The following is a 9,739-nucleotide window of genomic DNA, read 5'->3' as shown; positions in this document are numbered from 1 at the left end:
TTGGGCTAGGCCTGCGTCCATGACAGCATCTCAGAACTAGCTTGCTGACATCAACAAGGCACCGGCCATTCCTAGGGCTATTCACGTATTAAAAAATGACTAAGAAACTTACCAAAGTCCACATGAATAAATTAAAACTGTGAGGAAAACTTTTCTCCGCTTTGCGAGGTACAGGGATTTAAAACGTCAGAAAGAGTTGGGTCAGGTGGATCCATCCAAAATCCAATATAAATAAAGATCCAGATATTCCACTATACTAAATATAACTGGAATGCATGCATTTACGCATTTTGTTGGCTTCTTTAGTGAAGTATAACTCCTAATGAGCTAGAATGCTGATAAAGTTGGAGTTGACTTCTGTCCAAATATTGCATGTTTTCAGTAAAATAAAAAATCTTGTGTAGTATCTTATTATTACAAACACCAGGGTATTGTGCTGGGAACAACAGGAACTTGTTGGAATTCAAAATTTATTAAATTGTTTAGCCGTACATGTATGGAGAAAGCAAAACTCGTAAATCTGGCTGCAGGCCTTTGAGGAAGAGACGACAGCTCATGACCTTTTCTTTAATTAAGAAACCCTAACATTTTTATACTAAAGCAAGCCAAAGGTCATAGGATCTAATGTAACATACCTAACGCAAAACATAAAACAACTACCAACAAAAAATAAAACAAATATTTCTTCATTCATGATTTACTAATGCCTATGTTGCTTTCCAAAAACCAAATTTTTCAAAGTTGATTATACTTGTTGCTGCCGGTTCGGAAACCATGATGTGGATCACCTCCGTAAGCTTGCGAGACAACAAACAAAAGGTTAAGGCTAGCTGGATTAGCTTCGGTTGAGCTCTTTGATGCTTATGTTAGTAAAGTTTCTTCAATGAAAAACAAAGGAAAAAAGAAAGAAAAAAAGAAGAATGGAGGAATAGAGCCATCCTAGGTTCAAATTATTACCTCCTTTTTGTTGAGGGTATTTGGACCTATTTATAGTTGAAGTTCTGAATCTTCAAGAATCGCATCCTAATAAACTTGGAGTTGCACCGCAACAAACTACTAAAATGGTGTAATAACCTTGAGAATGTGTCGTAACAACCTGATACGTGGCAGAGTTGGGCGTACCTTTTGAGGCAGTGGAAAGCCAAGTTGCTTTCCTATAGAGGAGGAGCCTTCTTCGTCATGGCCGAGGTCGTGGAGTCGAGTTGGGAAGTGTCAGTTTGCATATCAGATGCTTCTATTCTGCTCGGCCTACTTTCCATGCTTATCCAAGGACGTCGGGCTAAGATGCCTTGGGGGAACCCCAGGTGTGCCGGAATCACCGCATGGGTTGTGAGCTATACGAATTCTTATATGCCACATCATTCTGGTTGTTAATTGCCACAACAGTGGCCCCCCCACTTCCAAGTCCAAAGTGTCGCTCTCATTTGAGCGAAGGAAGTAAGTGCTTTATCAAAATTTGTGCGACTTTAAGGAGGTCAGTAACTCCTGAGTGGTGCTTTCGCGCGGGATGAGTTCAGACACTCTATCTTTTGAGATATTGTTGACAATTTGGAGCAGTCGAAATGCAATACGCATCTGTCAATCTGAATGAAACGATGACCAATCAGATCGATCTAGGCCATTCAAAGCCTTATTAGAAGGTAGAAATGCTTCTGCAAACATGCCACATCTGAGGAAGTTCCAAAAACTCTTTTCGCTGCTGTAAGGAAAGCTTTCATAAAGGCCACCCTTTAAGTTGTTATAAAAGTCTCACCCTTTAAGTTGTTATAAAAGTGAACTTGGGTGGTGCTTCTATCGTTTTTTTCTTTCTTTTCTTCTAGCAGGTTGGCCTTCCTATTAATTCTTTTGCCCTTTTTTTTTTTGCAGGATGGACTCTCCATGGAACGACATCTTTAGAATCAAGTAGAGATGCTTCTACTTATTTTATGGGAGGCTAGGGAGAAGGCTGCTAAGATAGAGGCCAAAGTTGGGTCTCTCAAAAGTTGGATGGCCGTTGAGAAGGGCTGGACCTAGGTGGCGTTGCTCCGAATAGCTGTGGTGGAGGAGGAGTTGTAGGTTGCCCGGTTTCGGGTTGCCCAAGCCAAGAAGAAAGCTCTCCGAGGGATAGAGAAGTTCAAGGCATCAAAGAGCTATCTCGCATGGCTTGTTCTAACCGCAGTCAAATCTTTCATGAAGAGCTTTGATGAATGTTGAAGTCAAATGTCGAAGCTCTTCTCCTGGACCAACTCAGTAGCATCGACCCTATTGTAGATGGCGATGATGAAATCAAGGTGCAGAGTAGCGACAGGGAAGACAAGGAGCCATCGAGCCCCAAACAATAGGCTTCTTGCATTCCTCCCTTTTTCGCTTCTTTGTGCCACCGTGAAGGCGCAAAATGAGGTGAAGGGTGGCTTCTTAAGCTGGCCGATCTTTCCGAATTCATCGACTAGAGCTCAACTAGCTCGAGGTGCCTATCTTTTGTAGCTACCTAGCTTGGTATTTGACCTATTCTGATCACACGTTAGTTTAATGAGATGAAAAAGTTTTATATTTATGCATACATTTTTTATTGCTTATTTTTTGAAGTGCCTACCTGAAGTTGTCGAGACAGACCAAATTAGGCCGAACATATAAATTTCTAAGATCGGCTGAATAAAATTGAGAAGCTAAGATAAACTATAGCCGAATAGTCTCAAGTACTCGAGATCAGCTAAATACTGTAATATAAAGTTGTGATATCATAATATCCTTGGGGACCAACTGAAATGAGAATAAGATCATGACAAGATGAGATCATAATAAAATAAGCTGGGAGGGCAAGCCAGAATAGTTTTCGGGCAAAGATTGTCGAATATCCATGAAATGCCTGAGATCAATAAGAAAACCATAACACACTTGATGGATAACTTACAGATTATCTTGTCGAAATAGAATATTACCCTTTGCAGAAAAAAAATCCATCCAAAATTATCAATAAAGGGGAAAGGGTGAGAATATCAAATATGTCTTATATTTTTTAGCATTATTTGACTTTTCCTCTCAAACGTAAAATAAGGAAAGCATTCCTTATTAGATCTAGGAGACAAATCCCAGCCTTTGAACCAAGCTTTGATCCATCGCGCTCTCTCTCTCTCTTCTTAAGCCAATCCTAGCATGACACTTGCATCATTCCACCATTCTCCAATTCAAAAAAATTCAACCTCTACTGTTGATACCTTAGTTCTTTAGGGCCCCTCTTCTAATTCTTTGATTTATTCACTTCTTGTTCTCCACCAATTCTATTAAACCTATATCTCCTAAAGATAAGGAGTAACCCTTATTTGAGATCTAAGAAGGCCTAGAGCAAAGAGAAGTCCAAGCTAAGGGAGATCCCTAAAAGGTCTCCTCCAAAGAGAGATAGTGAGCCAAATCTTGCCGATCTACACCAAAGAAGTTCCATTTCCCTTTCTTCTTGTGTTTTCTCCAAGTTCATCTTGTGATCTCTATCAATAGCATGTAATTGACTTAGTTTAAATGAAGTTTTTTTCTTATTTATGATGATCATGTTTGTTTCTCCCTTTATTGTTTTCAACTTAATTTTTGCATCTTTGTTGAGCAGCATATAGGTCTTCTTCTTCTTTCTTTTTTATGTTTAATATATATGGGTGGGTGGAGAGGGTCCAAGACCCCTAGAGTCCTAACATCATCGAAACTCTATTGTGGGGTGACTAGATTTTTGGATTTAGATCTTGGCCACCATGCACCTAAGCAATAAGCATATTTTACGCATGCCCTAGGCTCTTTTGCATAATGAGGTATAGGGCTAGGCCTTTATATATAAGACTAAAGGGAATATGCCTCACCTTCAAGGCTACCTCCACAAAATCCTCAAGCCTTACTTTTAGGCTTGGGTTTCATTGACTGTCTTTATCCAGCCTTTTCTTTTGATTTTTCATCTTTTTCTTACTATAAAGAGTTGCTTGCAACTCTAATCCCAACCTGGGCCATTGTTATGCCCTCTTTTTAGAAGTATTTATAGCTCTTTTCCACAATATTAGTAGTAGAAATCCACATTAACACATTTTTTTAGCTTTTTCATAGTTATCTATTTAACCAAATTTCCCTTCAAATTATGTAAAATAATATACCATTTGTTTTATTTTGCATTAAGCATGAATTTGGACCTAGCCTACCTAAGGTTTGAACTGGGTTGATTGAGAACTCGAAAAACAATCAGTAAAGACCTAGGACAATCAAGTGGGTTTGGTTGTGAACTTGAAAATAACTGAGCTATAATCTAAGATATAGATTATAGTAAAATTTTCAAGAGGTCTTGAAAGTGGATATAGGTATAGGGTTAGCACCGAACCACTATAAACTTCGTGCGTCTTCCTTGCTTATTTTTTTTGCTTTAGTTTCTTACATACTTACTTATTGCTTACTTGCTGAAATCATCCTTCATCTGCAAAGGATTCAATTTCACTACATTATTTACATCTTTTTGAAAATCCAATTCACCGTCCCTCTTGGTCTGCATAACTGGGCAACATCATTATTAATGGTGTGGCTTATCATTAATTTCAGAAGATGGGTTGATACAACTGAAAGTAAAATGTAAAACTAGCCCCTTCAAGTCAATGCTTAACAAATCTTTTCATATATCCATATCATATGGCAATATTTTTGGATGAATTTGTTATTAATCATTAAGCTCAAGATATTCGCTTGTTTATTTGGAAGATTAGTTGATACAACCAAGAGAAAAATTATCCCACTAGTAAAGTTTATTTAGTTTTCAAATGAGAAAGTGGTGATTTCCTATATATCGCTAAGTAAAGTCACATGGTTGACTTTGACCTTCTAGATGTGTAGGTAAAGTATAAAGGTTTGACACTGATTTAAATTTGTCACATGCCTTCAATGTTAAGAAACTCCATGTTAAATGGAAAAATTATTGATAACTAAGGCCATGTTTGGCAAGGTCGTAGTTTCAAAAAAAATTTTAAACCGAAGTCGAGTATTATTTGATATTGTAAGTTTTTGTTTTTAACTTGTGCAAACTCTTTATCAATTTCTAGAAATTGTAAAATGGAAAATCTAGTATTCAAGGTTTTCAAAAATTAGGACCACCTGCAACCACCACCACTATTTTTATTGCCACTACTCCTACCATAGCTCATCATCATCGTCTGTCCCATACCTCTTCATCACCGTTGTAGCTTGTCACTGGCCACCACCGCCTCTACCACTACAATTGCCGCTAAATACAAATAGGTTTTGACTTTTAGTTGTTTAAAAAATAAAAAAAAAATTGAACTTTAAAAAGTTGGATATAGAAAACCAAAAACTAGGTAGGCCAAATACTACTTAAATCTCAAAAGATATTTATGTAAAATATATAAAACTATAAGCACCATAGTAATAATATTCTCCAAATTATGGAAAATCTTCTTTTATCCTCGGTTTTCTTTTGGTCGAATAATTCACTGAATTATCTCCATGGAGGGATCATTATAAAACTATATAGTAATTCTTCTTAGACATCAACTTGGTTTGGATATGACCTAGATAGATTAACATCTATATTGGCTTCTAGATTAAATGCGAGAAGAGTATAGGATGGCTCATAGTTGGTGATGAGCTTTAGCTCTCCTATAATTGTTAGGACTCCACCCTTTATAAGGTGCTCTAAAGAAACCAGATACATACTGATTGATTCTCTCCTTTTCCTCTCTTGGATTCCCACCTAGTCAATGTGATCCCCTCTCTCCACTTTTATTTGTTTTAGTGGCTGATGCTTTACCTAAAACTTTACTTAATACCAAAATTTGTTTTTTTGGTCCTAGCTAGTATTGATCCTTCTTCATATCATAGGTTACTTCCATGGAAATTTTTGTTGACAATTATTTTTCTGGATGCCGAGTTAAGACCTATTTGTAATTTCAAATAGATAGTGTATCTTTTTGAATTAATATCTAGCATCAGCATTAATTATGAAAAATTTGGATTAATCTACTTTGGAATAGAAAGAGATTTGAGCTCATTTCGAGTAAATCACTTGAATTGCAAGTAGTTGGTCCTTATTAAATATTTGGGCTTACCTCTAAGACCAGTCCTTTAGTAGTAGATTCATTTCTTTGGTAGATAAGGTTGAAAAAAAATGTTTTGTGAATGGACTTCTAAAGTTCTATCAATTGGTGGAAAACCATTGTGATTAACTCTGTTTTGCCAAATCTACCAATTTGTTATATATCTGTTTTCTGGTTGACTGATTACGTTGTTAACAAAATTGATAAAGACCAAAGATTATTGTTTTGGAATGGCTCTACCTTTAGTATATGGCTGTTCTTGTTTAATTAATTGGAAACAAGTTTGCAAACCAAAGCATCAAGGTGGTCAGATATTTGAATATTGCTGTTTTGGGGAAATGGTGGTGGAAATTCATTAATTATTCTGAACTTAAGCAGAAATATTGGCTTCAAAATATGCATAAAAGAAGAAGATTGCCATTTCATTGCAACCAACCTCAAGGTGTTTCTTGCTTCTGGAATGGTGTTCTAAAGTCAGAGAAAGTTCTACATAGCTTTTCTTTTCTGCTCAAAAGGTAATCGAATTTTGGTTTGGTAGATGGCTTGTAGATATGCCTCTATTTGTATTATTTCCTTGTCTTTTTTGGATTTGATGGTGGACAAAAATCCACTAAAGAGTCTCTTTGATTTGTTGGATGAGGCTCACAGTTGGAACCTCTCATTTAAATGAACTTATATGAAGATATTGCAGAATATACCAATTTACAAGAAATTCTTTGTCCACCTAATAAAGATTTTTTTTTCTTTTTTTTTTCTTTTTTTTTTAGAGAGAGAGAAGTGGGAGATCCACTTGTACTACAATCATTTGAGTCTAAGTTTTATGGGAATGTACCATCAAAGAATTGCACTCGAAATCTTTGGTTGCTAAGCAGAGAGGTGTAACCATATGGCAACTCCCACTATAAAAATTATGAAAAACTTCAATGGTAAGTTGGTGTATGAACTACCTATTGTTTGGAAAATCTTATGCGGGAAAAAAGTCCATATCCTTCTCTAGTTTGATCCGAAAATCTGTTGACAGGCAACTTGATGAGATCCTAGTCTACTCCAAGCTTGTAAGAACCATTTGGAGTTAGCAAGGAATGATCTATTTCTTTGAGCACCATTTCAGGGAAAATCGAAATTTTTTGGATCCAAAATCAAATGGAATGAGTGGCCTGGATCATTGCTTTGCTTGTGTTCTTGGATAACTAAAGCATAAAGAAGAATCAGATCTGGTCCAGACATGATTGTAGCTGCCATTTGGAAAGTTCGTGAAGTTTGGATAGAATCTAAAGATATGGTCAGGAAAGTTTGAAAAGAAAGAAACTCATGAATATTTTGCTTGAACCTAAAATGGAGGCTTTATCAACTGAAGAAGTAAAGAGTATCTGATCGTGTTCTGCTCTTCTGATTGCCACTAAAGTACCTTGTAATGTGGCTCACTTCTTATCTTTTTATTTTGATTGATTTATCCTTTATCTCATTTCATTATCTGTTAATCAAATGCATTCCATCCTTTTCTTGAAAAAAGAAGGAAACAATTATAACATATTTGAAACAATCTGACAAGGCCTGATCTTATTGAATCTGAATATTTTCATTTCAAACTTAGATCTATAATCACTTATTTTTAAATTGTTATAATCATAAAATTTTAATCAACACGCCTGAATTTGAGCCACATAGCAACCAACCTAATCTAAACTCTTATGTTCAACAAATCTCCTGAAGGAAAATTAGTTGTTGAAAACTAATGGCTAGCCTCGTTTTTTTTTCTTGTGTGTGTGAATTTGTTTGGGCGGTGAGGTGGGTGGGGGGGGGTGGGGAGGGTAGTAGCTATGTTGCAGGTCAAAATTTGCCTTTTAAATTAAGTAGCCTAACTTGTTAGCAACCTAAGTTCAATTCTCATATTGGAGAAAATGTTGTTGCAGAAATGGGAAAAGATTAGCTGAGAAGCCTACTGAACCCACAGAAAGAAGAAGAAGAATAAGAAGAAAAACGTTAAGGTACAAGAAGAAGAACAAAAAACCAAGGTAGCCAGGCTACGGTCGCAGGATATTTTGCAACTTTAATTGGTTTGATGAGATTAATCTGAATAATAATATACCTATGGCAAAAGAGAGAGAACCTGGTTATAAAACTGGCTTAGCGCCTAAATCTCCGTTGAGGTTCAAATGATACGGTTGAGGTTACCAGCATCCCCATTTGAAATACCAAACAAAAGGGCTGTAGGGTAGAGGATAAAAAAGGTAGATCAAATATGTCTAGTACAAGCAAACTCCAGTGCCCAGTGGTCTTACAAGCAATTAAAAAAAGATTCACAATTTAAACTTAAGCATGCTGGGATAGTTACTCTACAAGTATTCCTTTTATCGTTTGGGCACTTTTTTTTTCTAAACAACTTTAGTCCATAACCATATCTGTGGATCCTGCCAGATACCAATCTTATAATTCTGTATGGGGAATCTGTAAAGGACTGTGAATGTATGATTCCAAAGAAGTGATTACGAAGCGAGTGTGGATGCTATTGCAAAGAGTTCTCCAAACATGTGTGGCATCCCAAATAGGAGATTCTGGCTGCTAAAACACAATTATTCCCAGTCATTTGTAAGCCTCCTATCCTATTTCATCTCCATAGGCTTCTGAGCTGGAAGACTTCTCTAATTTCTAGACAGTCTGACAGAGATAAGTAATGGCAACATTTACTAGCAGCAGGTGGGTGTCCAAAGACCATTATCTCATCCAATCGTAAGGTTTGTCTCGAGGCATCATTCAGTCTTCATCTTTAAGGTGTGGCCACGAACACATTCCTCATGGTCACCATCCTATTCACTGTAAGCCATGTTCTTGGAAAGCTCATTGATATGCACAAATTTTTAGGCATATGAGGCGAATATCCAACCAAATACGATTATAAAATTGCCATGGCCAACGAGTTTAATCTTTCCCAGTCATGGTCATTTGTTTTATGGCAAATGAGCCATAACGGCTAAGATTAGACAACACCAGCAAGATTGAGATCTTGGTCTCAAAGGAGCCTTGAACAGTGGAGTCAATTTGAAGTAAATTGTGAGTATTGTGATTAATAATGCTCAGTACTAATAGTCTAGAGGTATTCTGTTGACACTGCTAATCAATATGTTTGTTTGCTGAGGGGCGAATGCTCATTTGATAAGTCGAAAGATAATTACTATTTCTAAATGTCCTTGTGGGTAGCTTAATGGAAATATTTGTGCAAGCAGCATTTTATGAATATGTTAAAACAAATACAGTGAAAAAAATTTTATGCCCCAATGAGCTTAGAGCTTGACCAAAGTTGCTGAAATTTTTCCCAGTTATCTTACATAAAGAAGACAGATTAAAAAGCATCAGATCCAAGAACTCGTAGCCCTGATTAAGTGGTTAATCGTACTGGATCAGTAGGATACATATCCCATATGCAGAGGACAAATTTAATAGAAATAAGTGAAAGAGCATGTAATTCTTATTCTTAAGAGTCCCCAGGAACACATGGGATCCCGAGCCCTTCACTGCTATCAAAACCCTTATAGTCGCGCATCATAGATCTCAGTCAACACATCTAATCAACAAAATAAACAGTTAATTGGGCTTCCTTTATTTCAAGGTTCTCAGCCATGGATTTCCAAGGATAGCCGCTGCTCAAATGCCATAGTCACAACTCCAGCTTGTGACAGATTATCCTGATTAAT

This window comes from Phoenix dactylifera, chromosome 12, assembly GCF_051530095.1.
Source record: "Phoenix dactylifera cultivar Ajwa chromosome 12, Ajwa_hap1_PhDact_Kaust_v1.1, whole genome shotgun sequence".
In the NCBI taxonomy this organism is placed as follows: Eukaryota; Viridiplantae; Streptophyta; class Magnoliopsida; order Arecales; family Arecaceae; genus Phoenix; species Phoenix dactylifera.
Note: the sequence above shows the minus strand (reverse complement) of the source record.